The sequence below is a fragment of the Durio zibethinus genome, chromosome 24 (assembly GCF_047325235.1).
Source record: "Durio zibethinus cultivar Kanyao isolate XHJ-2024 chromosome 24, ASM4732523v1, whole genome shotgun sequence".
NCBI lineage: Eukaryota > Viridiplantae > Streptophyta > Magnoliopsida > Malvales > Malvaceae > Durio > Durio zibethinus.
In genome coordinates, this window is record NC_143185.1 from 19654380 (window position 1) to 19674687 (window position 20308).

Sequence of the window (20308 nt, forward strand, 5' to 3'; positions counted from 1 at the left end):
AAATGGAGATGAAAAGGATCCCAGCTGGAGAGGAAGAGCCAATTTAGCTCTTTTTCTTGATTATACTAAGGAGAAAAGGAAAAGTGCCGAAAGTGATCACTTAGTGCACATGACATGAATGCCAAAAAGCCAACTAACTCTGGCCCTTAGTACTACTGTAAATTTCCATTGAGAATTTTTTTTTTTTGAAGCAAGATAGAAGATAACTAGATTAATAAAGCGATAATACAGAGTTCAAAACACAAAAATAAAGTGGCGAAACAGAATGCATCAGCAAAGGTTAAAAATAGGAAGATAGAGCTTGAGTTCTTTGAGCACCAGATTTTGTCAAACCACAAAGGAGTTAAGTTCCCTAGAATTTGAGAAATCAAAGCTAGCAAACTTTTATATGAAATTATTGAGATGCGGAAATCATTTGGTGGACACGACCAGGAGCAAGATTTACTAATTAATTTTTTTTTATTTTCATAAGCTAATTAATATAGTAAGCAGTTAATATATAGGACTTTCAGTCTGTAGACTTTCCTTTTTTGTTGATAGAACAGATTGCCGCAAACTTGCCTGTTTGCTCGTAGAACAAGTCCAAGACCTAAATCAACTTAGGTAATTATTTTTTTCTCTCGTTAACAAGAAGTCCAAGACCTAAATCAACATACCTGTTTCGTCGAACACAGCGACTTAATTAAACCAAGAGGCCTCGAGGCTAGTTCGAGCGCATGCATGCGTAACATAAACTGACTGCGAAGTGTAGGTTTATTTTAGTACTTGGAAGAAAGCATCCGCAAATGTATAAAGTGGAGATTCCCATGGCCTATGTTACGGAGCATCTGACATTTTGTCAGATGTAACTTGTTGGAATTCCGTGTCTCAATACCTTCAATAGACGGTCAAAAACTTTTCCTGCGTGCAGAAGAATGGCCTCATGGATTTTTGGGCCGCGAAAGAATCTAGCAGCTAGTTAATTGCTGACGGGACAAAATTTATGTAAAATTTATTAATTAAAAAAAATAATTTAATAAAATTTTTAATAAAAAATTTAAATTGATAAATTAATAAAATTTAATATAAAAATTAATAATATAAAAAATTATTAAAAAAATTATTTATAATTTAAATTTGATCTATACTTACGACAAAAATTTTATCAATATTTTTATTAAAGATATCTATCTAAAAATATTATCAGAATTTATTAAAATTCTTTAAAATTTTACATATTTAATTTATGTAACAAAATTTTTTAATTTATTAATTTTGATTTTGATTTTTAATTTTAATTTAATTGTTTCTACTATAAAATTTCACAAATTTTACTTAAAATCTTTTATTTAAATATTTTCCTGTCTATTTACATCATTTTTAAATTATTTCCTGAGCTCCGACAAGAAAATCAAAATAAGATGTGGCTTTCAATTTTATTTCATGAAAATAAAATAAAATGACTATCTCTTTAACTCCACCTGCAGCTGGGGTCAAGAGAAAAAAATTAATTTTCCTTTTTTGTTGAAAAAGAATTAGAACATATTGTTTGCTCGATCTCTTAAATTAAGAGAAAATATGTTTTACTTCATAGAAATTTTTTATTTGGAGATTAACATAAAAAATAGATCAATGATAGAATTTGAGTCAAAATCACCTACGTTGAGAAGAACCAACTTACAAATTCAACTAATCTTTAATTTATTGATGAAAATTTGATTTTTAGTTATCAATTTAGTAATATTCTATAAGCAGTGGAAGCTGACATACCGTCTTAACTCTTGGTAGGAAAGATTATTAATGCAAAGGGCTGGAGGCGGACAAACACAAGTAACAAACTGCTGCCCAAACACTTCCTTTACTATTTTTCATTTATATATATATACATGAATGTATTAGGTTCTTCCTTGATACTTGAGACATAAAAAAATGTCTCGCATTTTGCCTTTGGTCCTCACAACCCACATGCTGCACGCTTCTCTTCTCCTCTCTCTGGTTTCCTGCAATTTTTTTTTTCCATTTCCCTAACCTTTGCCCTACAAATGGCATCAAATATAAGATTGGATCCAATCATAGCTTCTTTCATATTTTATATATTTGTATCGTGTTTTATAATAAAATTATGTATTAAAATTTTTATCGATAAAAAAATATAATATATATATTTTTAAATTTATCAAATTTATATATGATTTTTACTAAAATTTTAAATTGTATCACTTTCATATATTCTTTTATATAATTTTTATATTATATTGTCATATCGTATTTTAAATTTTCATATATATTTGCAAGTGTTTTTTAGCTTCTAGATACTTAGCTAATGATAAGTTCACTTTTAAAAGCTACAAAGATACAAAAGAGAGAATGGGTTTAAAAACAGCTAGGATTTCCACATGGAAAGCTTAACACCTTGTCTGAACAAAAACTGTTCATGCTACACAACAAATTAATTAATAAAAGATTCTAAACACAAAATGTTTTATAAACCTTAATGGTGAGGAGCTGGGGAAACTAAGTTAATCAAGTACACCCTGATATATAAAACTCTAATAAATGGTGTATATATCTATACACACACACACACAATCAGACCATTATGTTCATTAATTAATTATCATATTTTTACTTTTTCTGCATGCCGTAAAGTTTGTCTTTTTTTATTCTTAATTGATCTTTTAAGTCTCCAATCCTTATTTACTTAATTGCTTAAATTTTATTGTTACTTTTAAGAATTTGTTTCATATGTATGCCATCTGGACTAATCTTCACTTGGCAACATTGAATAGATTGTTGCTAGTATTAATTAATCCAACACCAAAAAAATATAAGGGTGATTTTGCACTATATCACTCTTTAAATGCTAAGAAGAGACGAAAGGGAGATTAAATAAATAATGAACAGTTGTATGTCCCATGCAAAGTATGTTAGAAAAAATAATAAGAGAATAGAAATAATAGAAAAAAATTTTGGTTTTGAGGCATGAAAAATGTTTTTTTAAAAGATAATTATACCTCTAGAATATAATAAAACCTCAAATTCTCCACTTAAAAGTAATAAAAATGGTTATATTGAAATATCTATTTATAATGAATAAATAGATATAAACTTCTATTTAAATTGTTATGACCTTTGGTATAATGATAACTTTTATAAATAATAATATATTTATATTTAAATAGTTATGATCATTTGTCATATGATAATTATTTTTATTCAAACATAATTATATAAAATATGAATAAAATTAATTTTATTCATCAATAATTAAATCTTTCTATCCAATATGGGATATACCATATTCTAAACATCAACAATCCCAAGTGTTGGTGCTCAATTTTTAACCTTCTATACAAATAAATATTATGAATATAAAAATATATATCTCATTTTAAACCTTCAATTAATGTATATATCATAGAATTCTAAAGAAGCTGATAGTATCTACAGATTAAACCTTAACTTCTAGTGTTGAAATTGAATATATAATACATATAATACTTATTTATTCTTCTCAGAGGTTTATAATTGCTTTAGCACTGTTATAGCAATGTATTTATCCTATATTCATAAATATTTATAAGAGAGATCTCAATTTTTCTTGTTGAAGGGACATCACTTCTATGTTTATATAGGTAAAGTTTTCATTATATCTCCATTACTTTAGATATTTAAATAATAAACTCCATTAAGAGTATAAAAACTCATTCTCCCCATGCAATAGGTCACACTAATTTTTAAAATTTTAATGAAATTTACTAATACTAACTAACACATAACAATAACTTGTTTTTATCCATTAAACTTTGTAATTAGAGGTTACAATTCAAAGTTGGGTTGCCATTATTGGTGTCTAATAGTAAGGGTATAAATCTATTTTATTTGTAGTACTACTAACCAAATATCTTGGAATTCAATTTTATTTTATGATAATTATCCCAATTTGAGATTGAATCTCTAGTATAATTACTTCAAACTAATATATCCAAACATTTCATTTTACATATTATTTATATGCTTTAGACATTGTTGTCCCATTCTTGTTATTTTAATAAATAGATGGTATTGGTTGTGGCTACATCTCTATCTCATTAATATAAAATTTCAATAATTCTATTTCTATGATTTTATCTATTTTAATATAATTACTCTTCTAATACAATTGGATAAAGTTAATGAATAAACCAAACTATTTTAGTCCTTTTAAGATATTTAAGGACTTTTTATGATTTTACTTTCTAAACTTATTAGTTTATATAATTTGCTCATAAAATTATACTAAAATCTTACAATACTATGGTGGTAATTTTTATTTCTTTTGATTCTTATCATCCCCACAATGTGCAAATTTGCATTCTTTTGTTAAAGAATATCCCATTCAATTATCAAGATATCATATATACTTGATCAAGTTGTCATTTTATTTATCTTTTCACTATTTGGTAGTTGTTTTTATTTAAGTAGGATGCCTTTAAATTCACCCTTAGGGAAAGATAGATAGTCAATATTTTATATCTTAATATTTCCTTTTCATAAAAGTTTCAAAACTTTTATTTCAACTCAATATGAGAGTATGCATCAATAAGTATGATCTTAAATATAAACACTCTTAAAACTAGTAAATTCATGTTTTCTATAGTTTCATTTTGAGACTTTCATACCAACTCATGGATACTTATAAAATTATTTCATTATGGACACTAAAACCATATCCATCATGGTTCATATTATTAGAAACAGTTAAAATTTCATTTATAACCATATAATACTATATATTTTGTCCAAATTATAAAATACGTGAAAAATTTTCACCCAACAAATAGAAAACATTTTAATTAGTTACAAAGAATTATATAACTTCTCTAATTGAATTGAAATTATCTTAGATAATGTGTTTGTTTCTTGTCGAAATAATATTATATAAATCAAATAATATGAATCATGCATTATTCTCCTGTCAATAAATGCAATCATGGATATGGACCATAAAATATAATTTTATGATAAGAACATATATATTTGCTTATTTTTTGAAAAGATTTATAAATTCACAAAATTTTTTATGCCTTAAAATAATTCTTGAGAATTTTATCATTTTGATTTTATAACCATGGTCTTACAAAAATATAACAAGGCTATAAAAGATTCATAACCAAAGCTAACAAGTACTCAATATCCATTTTATACTCATGACCATTCAATGCCATGATCAAGAAAATCCACATATAACATACCATAAAATCATGAATCATAAATTAATAATTTAATTTAGAATCAAAAGATTAAAAGAATAGTCAATAAAAAAAGCAAAATTCAATGAGACTCAAGGTCTCTTAAGAATTATTAATTATCAATTCTTTTAGTAGAATATAAAAACTAAAAAGATAATGATAAGAAACTTATCTTATATTTTATTTCACTATGAGACTATTTGGATAATTGAAGCTTTTGTGCTTGTTTCAAAAGTTGATTTTGCCAACTTTGCCAATTTCTTTTCCTTGTACCTTTCTCATGCAAAATATGAATTTCATAATTATCTTTAAATTGTTAGAAAAAATAAATCAGAGAATAGAAATAATAAAAAAGAATTTTAGCTTTGAAAGCGTAAAAAACACTTTCTTAAAAGCAATTATGCCTTTAGGATACAACTAATCCTTAAATTCTTTAATTAGAAGTAGTAAAAATAGTTATATTGAAAAATCTATTTATATTGAATGAACATACATAAACTTTTATTCAAATGGTTGACTTTTTATATAATCATGATCTTCATAAATAATAATATATTTATATTCAAATAATTATGATAATTTATCATATAATAATTATTTTTGTTCAAATATTATTATTTAAAATATAAATAAAATTAATACAAAAATTAATTTTATTTATCAATGATTAAATATTTTTATCTAATATAGAATGTACTATATTTTAAACTACTAACAAAGTACGTCGTGAGAGTGACAATTGTGCGCATGTGAAGAAAGAAGTGAGAATTTTTACTCTTTTATTTAATTTTTGTTCATTGTCCCTCTAAGAAATCCTATTTGTCAGTGTTTGGAAGCCCCATCCGCTTGCTCTCTGATCTTCTATAAATAGCACCCTGGAGGAGGAAGAGGTCTATAGGCAAAGTTGCTAATAGGTGAGTCTTCTTCCTTGTTTGCCATTCTTCAACCAAAGCTTCGCTTAGTTAATTGCTTGGCTATCTTCCCTCCCTTTTCCCACTCATATGTACATTCAAAAAAACGTCGCATTATGGCCCAAAACAAACTAATCTTAATCCTTGTTCTCCTTTTGCTTGTTTTCTTCTTGGAAATTCAGTGCGCTGTAGGAAGGCATTTGATATTTGACCGAAACCACAGTTTTCAAAAAGTCCAAACTTACGGTAGAATCCTAGCAAAGGAAACGGGCACAATTCTTGATCCAAAAATTAATGGTGTTAACATTAATAAAGCAGCTGTTGCCAACAAGCGGTCTCCACCTTCACCACCAAGTGTGGTTATAGGAGAAACCCAAGCCCCGCCACCCAAAATTGTAGACGACTTCAGACTCAAAACTCCTGGCGATAGTCCTGGCGTCGGCCATTCCCTTCAAAACTAGGTTAACAGTTTCTGATGGAGCAGTACTGCTCCATCTCCATGTTAATCTTCGCATTGCAGACAGATGGTATTTTGACATGAATGGCGACAGAAAGTTCTATCCTGGAAAGACTTCAGCTTATTAATTAGTTTGGTTTCTCTATTTGACATGTCTTTGGTTTCAATTTCAGTTTAAGGTACCTTAGGTTTGAGTATTGTTATATGGCGTCTGGGTTTTTCAGGCCCTACTTTTGTATTAACTTTTCATTATTAATAAAAGTTTGGCTTTGCAAAAAAAAAAAAAAAAATGGTTTGAGTATTGTTTGGAAGGTAGAAAATAATCATTTGTATATTGCGTGTTGTACTAATGTAATGCTGAAATCACGAGAGAAAAAAAAAAAACACAAAAACAAAAGGATTGGGCTTTTGGGAGGAGAGAGTCTTGTCGAAGACAAAAGTATTTGTTTATCTACCCAATTAGCGTTTGTAAAAATATTTTGTGAATTAAATTCATGGGTTTATATAGCTCGTTCACTTTATTAGTACTCCATCAGCTTATTGTGAAACTCAAAACAATTTTAAAAGATGACACGTTCATTAGAAATATTTCTTTTCTGCTACGACTGGCATATCTATCAATTACAATATCATTATCTGCACGATTCAGCAGATTGAAGAGCAAAGTGATATAAGGTCGCTTGCCATTCCTTTTTATCTCTAACAATATGAAGTTCCTTATGGTTTGTATTCTGCAACGACTGGCATATCTATCAAACACAAATCTTTTCAGGTCGTTTTGGTAAACAATCTAAGGGCACTCTTTCAAGGCAAATATATAACACCTCAAGTTACTTGACAGAGTAACTTCTTATTCTTTATTTATTTCACTTAAGATGTCTAATTCTTCTAAGTTGCATGCATTCATAATGATTTGAAGTTCCAATGAAGGATTTGGGGTTTCATATTTAGTGTAATCTTTGAAAAATATGAACATTTTCCTTAGTACACAGAAGGAATTAGTGTTACTAAAGCAACAATAAAATTGTATGAAAAGGCTCACTTGTATTGATGAGGTATATACATTTATACAAGAGCAGAACATTCTTACAAAGGAAATAAAATACCAAGGCAATAAAATTAACTCATAAAATAAATATGTACAAGCATGATTCAAGGATCAGCATGATTCATAAATGAGGTTGAATCTGTGATGTTTGCAGAAGCATAATTTATGGATGAGATGAACTCTTTGATTCTTGTCTATTATGCCCTCGTAATATTGCGTTTCTATCAAAAATACAAATCTTGGATCAAAGAAAGGAAAATCTGGACTTGGGTAAAGGCTTTGTAAGTAAATCAGCAAGTTGATTATGGGTAGAGACATGAGCAACAGGAAGTGAACCAGTAGTAACCTTTTCTTGGACAAAATGATAGTCAAGTGCAAGATGCTTCATATGAGAGTGAAAAACAAGATTCGCACAAAGATCGGTGGCACCAATATTATCATAAAGAAGTCAAGATGGCTTTAAAAGAGGTACATGTAATTCATTAAGAAGATTGGTTAGCCATGTAATTTCTCAACGGTTGAAGCTACAGATCGATACTCTGCTTCTATAGAGGAATGACTACAGTACGTTGTTTCTTGAAACACTAAGAGATTGGATTGTTGCAAAGAAAAATAATGTATGCCAATAAGAAAGTATAATCATCTCGATTACCACCAATCAAAATCGAAGTATGTTATGAGAGGCAAGAAAGGGGAGTGCCATAGCGAAAGACCATAGTTGATCATGTGCTTCAAGTAACGAAGAAAGTATTTGGTTATTATCTAATGAAGTTGAGTTACAGAATACATAAATTGAGCCAATTTGTTAATAGCATAGGCAACATTAGTGCATGAAAGAGACAAGTATTGCATACTACTAATGAGACTTCTATATTGAGTGGCATCAACTTTTGTTGAACCACCCTTAATAGACAGTCGAGATGAAGAACTAAGAGGTGTAATAGATTCCTTGATTCTTTCCATGTGAAAATGCTCAAGAAGATCTCGAATGTATTTGTATTGAGATAGGAGAAGTCCATCAAGTGTTGAAATAACCTTAATGCCAAGAAAATAATTAATATGACTAAGATCCTTGATGGAAAATTGGTTGAAAAGAGCAATAATAACTTGGCGAATGAACTCTGAGGAATTTCTTATAATTAACAAATCATCACATAAACTAGAAAATAAACAAGGATGCATTTGTCAGTATAGATAAAAAGAGAAGAGTCTGAATGAGAGAACACAAAGCCAAGATAGAAAATAAAATTCTTGAAAGCAATAAACCAAGCTCGGGGCACTTACTTCAAGCCGTAAAGAGATTTTTGTAAATGACACATGTGATTTGGTTGAGCTGGATCTATAAAGCCAGGGGGTTGCATCATAAAGATCTTTTCATCAAGATGCCCATTAAGAAATGCATTGTTGACATCAAGTTAGTTGATAACCCAACTATGAGAGATAGCAATAAAGAGAACCATTCGGATAGTTGTTAGCTTTATAACAGAACTAAATGTTTCAAATATTTTCTAGTTACGGGTGTTGATGAAAACCTTTGGCAACTAAACAAGCTTTATATCCTGCAATGCTACCATCGGGATTTCATTTGATTTGAAAAACCCATTTACAACCAACAACATTCTGATTATGATCACGAGGGAGCAGTTCCTATATTTTATTTTGAATGAGAACATGAAGTTCATCACACACGGCTTTTCTCCACTTTTTCTCTTTGAGTGCTTGTTTGGTGGTGGTGGGTTCAAAGGTTGGAGATATGAGATGTTTAGTGGCAGTGGGGGTAAAAGGCTTTTTAGGCTTGAAAATATTATATTTGGAATGAGTTTGAATGATGTTGGGCTGTGACGAAAGGTTGTTAGAAGAGGACTCACCAGAAGTGGGTAGCTTATTGGAGGAAGAACCAAGTAATGTTTATTGAGTAGAGTCTAAAATGAGAACTTACACAATAAGTGAAACCTCATATGCTATTAATGGATCAAAATCTGTATGAGACATGGTCATGGATTTTGAGTCAGACTTGGTTGAAGGAAGAGTAAACCTAGCAATTTGAAATACGATACGGTGACACAATATAAAAATGATATGAATAAAGAATAAAAAGATAACACAACTTAAAATTTTAGAAAAACCATAAATAGGTTTAATAAAACTAAAAAATTATATTTTATATTTTTGTATTAACATGAATTGTGACACACAATTTTCGTATAAAATATGACACAAATATAATATTTTACATGATACAGTAACATGAATTATCAGATCTAGAGAAAAGCTGGAGGCATGTGAGATTATGGTAAAGAGATTGGTGATTGCATGGAAAAAAGAGCTAAATTGTAAGATTTTGAATTCCTTGATTGGTGGGATGATAAAAGTTGACATGAATTAAGTGGAGATAAGAGATTTTGGTGGACATGGGCATTAGGTGAGGCATGATTTGTGGGTTACATCCAAGAGATGGTGATGGAATTTTGGATGGAAAATTTGTGAGAATTGGACCAAGAATGGAAGGAGTTGATTAAAAAATAATGAGAGGCATTAAATGTCATAATTTTAATTTTTTTAGGTATGTGTTTAATGAGGAATTTGGTTGAAAAGTCATACTTTTAAAAAAGGGAAAGAAAGCTGACCATGTGTCTAAGGTGTAAGAATTAATTTTGTTACATTCATTGGATGTAGAGAAGGATAAAAACTCACTTTCAACAAATTAGACATGCCAAGAAATATAGAATTTGTGATCTTTAGGCTCAAAACAAATGTATGCATTATGAATATTAGAATATCCAAGAAATGACACGACTTTAAGAGTTGTTCTAATTTATGATTTGTATAAAGACGTAACCATGAATAACACAAGCATCCAAAAATTTGAAGTTTGAAATAATTGGGTGCTGTGAAAAAGATATTCAAATGATGTTTTTTTGTCAATAACAGGTGTAGGGAGCTTATTAATGAGATAAACAGCTACTTCAAAAGTAAAAAACCAAAGAAAAAAAGGTAAGGAATCCTAATGAAGAAAAGTAAAACCTATTTCAATGATGTGTCTATAACGACATTGAGCAAAAGCAATATGTTGTGGAATGTATGGGGAAAAAACTAAATGTTGGATTCCATAGCTTTCTAAAAAGGCTTGATATTTGTAATCAGTATTTTCATGAAAATAGATAGTTTTAATAGTGAAATTAAAGTAATTTTCTACCATACTTTTGAATATGGGAAAAAGTGTAAAGACCTTAAACTTGTAAAATAATAGAAAAAGCCATGAATATTTTGTGAAATGGTCAACAAAAATAATACAATATGAATAGCCATCAATAGATCTAATAGAAGAAGGTCCTTGGATATTAGTGTAGATAAGTTCTAACGAATAATGACTTTTTAAGGAGTAAATGTCGAATGGTAATTTGTGACTTTTATTACACTAGCAAGAATCACAAAAAGAAGACAAAAATGGACTAGACGATATTGGAAAATCATTTTGAGAAATGATACAATGAAGAACTTTGGAGGAAAGATGCCTAAGTCTATCATGCCAATTGTTAAGAGAGACTTTGAATCCCATAAAAGCATAATTTGAGATTGTAAGAACTCTTATAGTGGACTACTTATAGACATTATTCTTGCTCTGCCCTTGTGCGAGAGGTGCCTCCATAGAGAGATCTTTCACACAAAAAGAGAATGGAAAAAAATTCAATAGAGGTGTTATTAATTTTGCAAAATTGAGAAAAAAAAACTAAATTTTGTTTCATAAAAGGAACACAAAGTATATTTGAAAGAGAAAAAGAATGAAAGTGAGTTGAAAACATAGAGTTGCTAGTATATACAATGCATAAACATGTACCATCACCGATAACAATATAATCAGGTCTTTTATAAGGCTGACGAAAAAATAAATTATTGAAATTTAAGGTAACATGATTGAAGGTGCCAGAATCTAGAAGCCAAGTTGAGGAAGAATTATTAGTTGTTGTGGTTAGATTTACAACGGGTGATGCCTTTGAAGAAAAGAATAATTTTTTTGCAGTGTAGTATTGTTTGGTAGTGTGACTCTTTTTCTCACAAAGTTGACAAATCATTGTAGAGTTTTAGTTTGTGTTGTTATTTCCAAATTTGGTAGAGTTGTAGTTGTTATGTTAATTATTGTTGAAATTTGATGAACATTGCCCTTGAAATCCCTTGTTGTTTTTAAATTTTTTCTTACTATTATTGTGTTGGTTGTCATTTTTAGATAATTGAACAGAATTTACAAGAAGATTGCTAAGATTTTTAGAGGTATGAAGTTTCTCATGTTTAAGAAAGGCTTCATATTCAACTAGTTTATCATGAAGCTCATCAAAACTAATTATCGTGTCTCGAGCTTGAATAACAGTAGAAAGTTCTTTAAACTCTGACCCTAAGCCATTAAGGGTGTAAGTAATAAGATACTAATTTCATTGATTGTAGCAAGATAATCAACAACAGGTTGTGTGCCTTAAAAAATAAGAGTAAATTGCTTTGTAAATCACATAGTTCTAGATGAAGAGAGATTAGCATAAAGTTTTGCAAGGCGATTCCAAGCATCAGCAGAAGTTTGATAAGATCTTACCACTGGAATTTCATTTGTGGTTAATGATCTTATAATATCAAAAAATAAAAGCTTATCTTATCTCATCCAGAATATAAATTCTGGGTTTGAAACTTTTTTGCCATCAATTATAATTTCTGTAGGAGGACTTAATTTTATGAGAAGTCATGTAGCAACATTTATGGCAATTAGATTGATTGATTGCAAGCTGTATGGTGATAGTTTGATTGAGGGAGAAAATAGTTGTGCTTTCTTCAACCATGATTGATTTGTGGTAAATAGAACAAATAGTTAGAAAAGAAAAAATACGTTTAAGGATAAATGATGGAGAAACTTGTGAGAGCTAATGATGGCTCTGATACCATAATGCAACAATAAAATTGAATGAAAAGGCTCACTTGTATTGATAGAGGTATATACATATACAAGAGTGGAACATTCTTATGAAAGAAATAAAATACAAAGAAAATAAAATTAACGCATAAAATAAATATATACAAGCATGATTCAAGGATCAACATGATTTATGGATGAGATTGAATTTGTGATGATTGCAGAAACATGATTTATGGATGAGATGAACTCTTGATTCTTGTCTATTAATTACTCTATGCAGATATGTACTACGCAATGGTTTGTACAATGAACATAGACTTCGATATGTTAGGAAAAAAAATTCAAATCCAATCAAGTTAGCGGAAGTATAATCAAATAATCAAGTAGTCATATAAGAGAATAATTAATTAACGTGGTTCGTATATGTGAAGTATTCTGTCAAGCAATACTTAACCAATTTCAAACGAGTCTCTTGTGAGATTTAAATTATTATTCCAATAGATATGTGAAGTATTGCAGTTTCAAGAATAGTTAATAGGAATCAAAAGATCATAGCATGAGACATTCCTTCTACTCGAACCGAAATCTGAAGTCAATTTAACTTTAAACAGAACTGCACAGTTGCATTTTACAGCCTAGCGCGGTAGAGAATCAAATGTTTTTGTTCCCTTGTTGTGACTTTGCAAAGGGTAAAAGAGTTACTATCAGTCTCTCTTCTCAGTATATAAAGCAGTGCTAAAAAAAGATTCAGTGCCAGAGGCTGGGGACTTCCTCAGTTGGAGGAACCAACCACAAAAAAAAAAAAAAAAAGTCCTCCTGCAAGAATATTCTTCATATTCTACTCTAAGTGGAGGGGTTGAGGGGGTTGAGGGATGGCGAATTGGGGCCCATCATTCGCTTCATTTGACTTGATCGACCAAGGCAAATGGATGATTTCTTTAGTGATAAATGTAAGTGGAGGGACCTCTCTTTTGGTTGGTGCATTGACTTTTTGATTAATTATGAGCATGCTGATACATTTACCAAAATCACAAACTATAACCATGCTAATAGGTAAGACAAACAATCGATCACACCAATGACAAAGAGTATCGATTCCTTACACAAGAATGAATTATATAGTTATTTATTATGTTATATAATGAATTTGAACTCACAAATTAGACAACAATGACTTCAAATTTTGCAATCTGATTGCAGCTTGAAGTAGTAGTTCCATAGTTGATTAGGATTATTTTTTCAGTGATCGATACCAGCAGGCTCCACTGTTATATTTTAGTGGAGTATTACATATAATTAAACAATAAATAAAAAAAAAAAACAGTCTCACTCAAAACTTGTCTATAGTACTTTTTGATTTTGTTTACGGTACCTAATAAAACAGCCTAGCTTTTGAGAGTTATGGACGGATCTCTTTTGTTGGTGTGACATACCTTTGATTTTTTTGATGGCGTGACATGTCCTTGAGTTTGGTAAAGAAATAGCTCCCCCCCCCCCCCCCCCCCCCCCAGGGGAGAGAGAGAGAGAGTCAAACCTTTAGTTCAAATTCCATAAAGCTAGTATTGGAGGGTCAAAATTTTTGCATTTAGAAACCTCAAAAAGCAAGATTCATATCAATATCAATTTATGACACTCATATTTGATCAAATTCCGGCTGCCCTATGAACCATCAATTATGAGCCGTGATACTACTTTTTTTTTTTTTTTTCCATTAGTGGAAGCTAAATAGAACCCAGTTTTCTTAATTAAAACATTTTCATCACTATAGTGATTGCAATAGAGATTTGGCTTAACACTGATAAATTGGCGGTATTGTTAGGGCAGGGCCCTTTCATTTTGGTTATTTGTGGAGTAAATCTACTGTCATTTATCAGTTATACTTCTGGCAACAGCTTAACTCGAGGAATATTGGTTGGAAGTGAAAGTTTGGTATAAAACAGGTTAAGTTGGACAGAAATGTTCTCCTCTAGTTCCACTTAATTAATTTTTCTAAGGCTGCTGAAGACTTATGATTTGATTTTGCTAGTCTCATATATAATTACTACATTTTTGTTGGATTGTAACACTACTGCACTAGTAAAGGAATATATTGAGAAATTCATTTTGAACACCTACTGGCACAAATAGGAGATGACGATGCCTTTTGGTTCAATTAATCAACATGATAAGTTGCCATCCATATTTGATACCCAATCAAAAAGCTTACTAATTATGCGCCTGTTAATCGAAAATCTCTGATGGTGATTCAAGAATATTAACCGCATTCAAAGATATTAAATGTCTAGTTAATTACTTTGGGTTTCCTCCAGGGAACCTTTAACACATTCAGCACAAATATCATTCCACCAATTAAATTGAAACTTGAAAGTTTGCAACTATCATAAACGATGGAGGTTGAACAAAAGAGCTATAGGACAGATGTGTTTCACCTGAATTTCTCCACCAAAAGAGTTCTAAGCTTTGCACAACAGCCATCAGTATATATATAATAATAATACTATTTATGCATTTGCAAGTGGAGAAGTACAGGGGAATCCCTACCTTTTGGGTGCATTTTGGTGGTGGGTAAACCAAAACGGTTTTCTTTTCTAAACTCTAATGTCTGTTACAAAAAATTTGATTAAATAAATTTGCCGTACGTCCTCACCAAATTCAAACGATAATACAACATTTCAGCACTATGAAAGGTCAAGGATCTATCTTCAAGTTTCGATTGATAGCTTTGTTCTTGAAATTAAAAAAAAAAAGTGTTTCGGTAGCCATTTTTTCACCCTGAAGTTCTTATTTTAGTACTATTATTGTTAAGTGGGGCATAGAGAAGAATAACCAGAGATATGTATACAAATTATGGAGGATCTTTTAAAGTTTCCAGAATTCAAAGCATCCATTATTGCAATTGATGCCACACCACTCATTTAGGTTTAGGAAGAATTAGCGGTTAGGATCCTTATAGGGCCCTAATTCCTGACATTATAAATCGCAAAGAAGATCAAACTCACTTCATTAATGTGCTTAGTTATACCTTTTTCCCTCTCATCTCCCTTGATTCTATCTCTAGCAATTTGATCAAATTCCCTCGCGAGACATTCAAGTTATTTCCTACTTAATTATGGAATTGAGAGGCATGCAAAAATGTGCTGTTTTTCTTCTTGCAGCGATTGCCTGCAGCCATTTAGTCTTCTCAGTTGAGGGAAGACAAATAAAATCAGTGAGCAAAAATGATTCAAAGCAAAGCAGCAAGACTAACAACTCCGCAATGCACAATGAAGGTCATCTGCCAGGAGCCCCAGGTTACATTACTAATGCTGCCCACCATTCAGTATCAGGAAAGAAAGAAGTATTGCCACCCCCTATACCAACTAAAGGCTCAGATTTTGGTGATTCAGTTAGAGGGTACAAAAATGATTTTCGGCCCGCTACACCGGGGAGCAGCCCTGGTGTTGGACATTCTTTTGGAGAAGATGATGAAGATATTGGACAACAACCAGGAAGCATTAGCTCGAGTATTGATAAGCATTCTATTGCAGGAGATAAAGAAGATTTCCGACGTACCAACCCAGGGCACAGCCCTGGAGTTGGTCATGCTTTTCCAAGCGAAAATTCATAACCAAATGCCTAGACATGTACATGCCTCCACAGGTAATTTAGGTACATTTCCCTAATCTAATAATTGAATCAGAAAGGACCTGCTTTAATATTCATGTGGGACTTGCATGAGTCCTAGTTATAAAGACAGATTTGAATTCAGCTATAAAAAAAATAATTGTCCAAAAGCAAACTGGTTTGATGCTTGTAACTAGTAGCTATTTGTCCATTTGTATGTCACTATGTCATGTGCCGTGTGTTACTCTTTGCAATGTCTTTTTTCAATCATCTTAATAAATTGTTTCTGATATTTAAAAAAAAACGACATCTGCCCATGTGGCGCAGCCACCATTTTAATCTTAATTACTAGCTTGTAGAGCTCGAGTGTTGTTTATATCAGCTGATGAAATCTCTCTCTTCCTCCTTTGCTTCTGCATATGATCTGCATTTAATTCAAATAAATTTTATGTATATACATGTACGTAGGTACGCGCATGTATGTACGTGCATGTATAAATATGTGCGCTAGTGTGTGAGGGCATCAAATAAAAGACATATATACCTTTTCCATTTGAGGCAAGAAGAATTCTAAACAATTATAGATTAAGGAACTCCGAAGAAGTAGGAAAGCTAATATTTGGGAAATATAATAGCATTAAGAAATGGAGATGAAAAGGGTCCCAGCTGGAAAGGAAGAGCCAATTAAGCTCTTTTTCTTGATTTACTAAGGAGAAAAGGAAGAGTACCGAAAGTGATCACTTAGTGCACGTGACATGAATGCCAAAAACCAACTAGCAATGGCCCTTTGTACTACTGCACATTTCCATGGAGAATTTTTTTTAAAGCAAGACAGAAGATAACTAAATTAATAAAGCGATAATATAGAGTTCAAAACACAAAAACAAAGTAGCAAAACAGAATGCATCAGCAAATGTTAAAAATAGGAAGACAGAGCTTGAGTTCTTTGAGCACCAGATTTTGTCAAGCCACAACGGAGTTAAGTTCCTTAGAATTTGAGAAATGAAAAGCAAACTTTTATGTGAGATTTTTGAAATGCGGAAATCATTTGGTGGACACGACCAGGAGCACGATTTACTAATTAATTTTTTTCATAAGGTAATTAATATAGTAAAAGGTTAAACAGTTAATATAGGACTTTTAATCTGTAAATTTTCCTTATTTGTTGATAAAACAGATTACGGCAAACTGAGGGCTATGTTTTTTCTCGTTAACAAGTCCAAGCCCTAAATCAACTTACAGCGACTTAATTAAGCCAAAAGGCCCCGAGGTTGGTTCCAGCGCATGCATGCGTAACAGAAACTGACAGAAAAAAAGTAGGTATATTTTAGTACTTGGAAGGAAGTAGCCGCAAATCTTTAAAGCGGAGATTCCCATGGAATCTTGTATCCTCAACATTTATTTGCAAACATTCCTCGACATTTGAGGAAAGAAATCAATAATACAGGTAAATCATACGTCTTAACCCCTATAGGCCTCCGGTATGGGCCGTCTGACAACTTGTCAGAAGACAAAAATGGAATCCCCAGGCCCAGGCCCTAACCTGCCAGTGCTACAAATCCTTAAATAAGCGGTCAAAAACTTTTCCATGTGCGATCCCTTTAGGCTTTTAGTAGTATGTACACTTTCACAGTTGTGGCTGAGATTCACTATCGATATTTAAGCTTAAGTTAATAGATTGATTAGCAGAGGGGGGGAAATGGCCTCATAGATTTTTGGGCCACGAAAGAATCTAGGAGCTAGCTAATGGTCGATGTACATCAGTTTTAAATTATTCAGCTAATCTTTAATTTATTGATGTCAAATTGATTTTTAGTTATTAGTTTAATTACTACTACTCTATAAGCAGTGGAAGTTGACATTATGTCTCACCTCTTGGAAGGAAAGATTATTAACGCAAAGGGCTGCAGCTGGACAAACAAAGCAACAAACTGCTGCCCAAACCTTTCTTTATTATCAGCCTCTCGACAAACTGGTACAATGTCTTTTTTTTTTTTTTTGGGTGCAGGTATTAGGCCTTTACAATAACATTTATAAAGAAAGACAAGTCAAGGACGATCAGAGTCAACAGTCGAGAGACAACAAGAATGGAAATTAGAGTTGGTTTCCATTTCAATCAAGATGAAGAGTATGATGGAAAGAAAAGCACACGTGAAGAAAATAATTGCATTAATGCATGGCAAAGAAGATTTAAAGTTTTAACCACATCAAAATATATGAAATGGAATTTGGTACCTATTTTAATTAGGAAAGTGTTGAATTAAGCAATTAAAAGTATACTTAAAGAAAGCACAGGAGCTCAATCAATGTTTTGGCCTTTCGGGTCAAATTAAGATATAATAATTAGCAACTTGTACAAAAATAAGAAATCATCTAAAATATTTAAGGAATCTTCAAACAACCTTGAATGATTCCATAAAATAATCATTTACTATAAAAAAGCATTTTATTTTTTTACGTAAAAAGATATAATTATCTTCAAACAGGGTAATTCATTTAAGAGTTTGATTGAAAAATCCATATTATATCGAAAAATATATTTTATAATTAAAATTTATCATAAAATGTATATTTTAATTATTCGACAATAGCCTTTCAATCGAACTTAAACCTGTTAATCTACACCAAATATATACAAAGTGACAACTAGCAACTACCTTTCAAAAGCAAGGGAGATGCTGTCCTTTTAAGTATTAGTATATAAATTTTATATATTATTAGTGAATAAAATGATGTCATTTCATTAATGAAGTGAATCAAATGATATCATTTTATTAATGAATAAATTTTTAAAAAATATTAATTTTCGTATATTCATTTTAAGAGATGACACTACAATAAATCTGACAATTTGTGACATTTTTTCTAAGTGACGCATTATATTTTGTCACGCAAAGTATGTAATAGGTGACGAAAAATATATTTCGTCACCCTTTTATATTGTTTTGATATTTTATATGATGAGATATAAAATTATCACATGATAATGTCACCAAAATCTTACCGTCAAATTTTACCATCAAATTTATTTGATAGGAAATATTTTTGTGATTTTTTTTATTTTAGGTGACATTATAATTTTGTCACCAATTTAAAATTTTATCTGTGATAATTTTTTTGATAAATTTTAGGTGACGTTATTAATTTTTGTTATAAATTGAACACTTTAGTTAATTATTAACGACATTACAATTTCGTCATGTCAATGTATGGTGGTATATGACGATATTATAAATGTCACAATTTTTTACTGCCAAATTTAATTGGTGAAAAATTTTTTGTGACATTTTTTTTATTTTAAGTGACGTTTAAATTTTGTCAATAATTTAAAAATATATTTGTGGTGAATTTTTTTAATAGATTTTAGTGATGTTATCAATTTTATCATAAATGTAACATTTTAATTAACTATTAATGACATTACAATTTCATCACCTGTATTTTATGGTATTATATGACGATAACATAAATATCACAAACTTTTACTGTCAATTTTATTTGGCAAAAAATTTTTTTATGACATTTTTTTTTATTTTAAGTGACTTTATAAATGTATCACTAATTTAAAATTTTATCGATGACAATGTTTTCTGATAAATTTTAGATGAAGTTATTAATTTTTGTCACAGATTGAATACTTTAGTTAATTATTAATGATATTGTAATTTCGTCACATCAATTTAAATTTTTTGTTAAAGGAAAATTTTTAAATTAAAAAATTATTTTTAAATATATATATTAAATTTTTTTCAAAATACTTTTGGAGGCATTGCCTTTAAGAATTGATGATACTCTACTCATCCATATCTTACCCAGTAATATCCTTACTTAGACATTGATGCTATTGAGATTAAATTTTGTCAATAAACAAGTTCATAATTTTATAATGTATAATTTATTTAGGTAACATTAACATAAAAAATTTATCATAACTGAAATTTTTAAACTTTAACACACTACCAATGTATATAAGATGATAATCGACTATTTTATTTTTATTGCTACTAATAAGGTTGTAATAATGGGATCAGAGGTTGAATCAATATAAATTTAATCGGTAGATTAATTACTAAGCTAATGTCTTTTTATTATCTTTTGCTTTGAAAATGCTTAATTTTATTTAATCAAATGTAATTATAATTTGATCGCCTTGATTTTTGGTTTGACTATAAAGAAATCAAA